Source organism: Mastomys coucha, chromosome X, assembly GCF_008632895.1.
Source record: "Mastomys coucha isolate ucsf_1 chromosome X, UCSF_Mcou_1, whole genome shotgun sequence".
NCBI classification, from domain to species: Eukaryota; Metazoa; Chordata; class Mammalia; order Rodentia; family Muridae; genus Mastomys; species Mastomys coucha.
This window is the reverse complement of record NC_045030.1, coordinates 100,883,876-100,885,260: the sequence shown is the minus strand read 5'-3', so window position 1 is coordinate 100,885,260 and position 1,385 is coordinate 100,883,876.

Below are 1,385 nucleotides of genomic sequence, written 5' to 3'. Positions count from 1 at the left end.
GGAATAACTGAGAACACCCCAAACACTTGCCCAGACCTTTGTCAGTTGATACCTACTTTCTCTAGCTCTAAACCAGTCTCCTTCCTCTAGTTCCTCTGGAACTCATCTTGGAAACAGTTGATGTAAACAGCCATATATAAACAGGGTGTTGAGCATTACTGTGAGGATTTTATGTGTTATAAAAAAGGGATTGCCTATAAACCCCACAGGGAAACCAACAGTATCAACTAATCTGGACCCAGAGACTGAGACACCAACCAAAGAGCAAACATGTGCTGGTCCAAGGTCTCTGACACATATGTAGCAGAAGACTGCCTTGTTGGGCTTTAGTGGGAGAGGATGTGCCTAATTCTGTAGAAACTTGATGCCCCAGGGTAGATACTCGGGGGACAGGATACCCAGGGGACACCCTCTCAGAGGCAAAGGGGAGGGAGAAATGGGGGGAAGAACTCTGTAACGGGAGACTGGGAGGGAGTAACCTTCAGGGTGTAAATAAAAAAATAATTATTAAAAAAAGGGATTGCCTACCAACATAGTTCTGTTGCCTTCTTATTTTGTATTTTACACAAACACACACACACACACACACACACACACACACACACACAAGTGCTTTGGCCACAATTTTAAAAAAGTGTAAATAACTGTGTTGATATAGATTTTTTTTTTGTTTCTCTCTCCTCTTCTCTCCCTCTCTCCTCCCCTCTCTCTGTGTGTAACTGCATGTTTTTGTACACATATATGGAGACCAGGTCTTGTACAGGCCTGGTGTTAGTAAACATAGCTGTTGTGATTTCATGAGTATAATGGTCATGCTGTGTTCAGAAAACAGTGTTTCCCAGTATACCTTTTTCTTTTCTTTTCTCTCTATACCTCATCCCTGTCCCTGCATAAACCTTTCTAGATATCTTTTTAGATGTTATAGAAGTATGTCCCAATTCTAGCAATCATAATAATTTAATTATTCTTGTTTCTTTTATTTATGTTTATTTTTATATGTATGAGTGTTTTGTATGCATGCATGTACAGACACCATATGCATGCAGACCCTGGGGAAGCCAGAAGAGGGCATCAGAAATTCTGGAATTGAAGTTGCAGACAATTGCGAGCTGCCATGTAGGTTCTCAGAATTGAACCTAGGTGTTTCTCCATCCACATTTAATTTTTTATTATTTTAAATAATTATGATATAATTATTTTATCATTATTTTATCATATAAGAAAATATAAAGTGCTGGAGAGATGTCTCAGTGTTTAAAAACATTTATTGCTCTTTCAAAAGATCCAAGTTCAGTTCCCAGCATGCATGTTGGGTAGTTCACAATCGCCTGTAACTCCAGCTCCACGTGTCCAGGTGATCCAAAGACCTCTTCATGGCATCATGG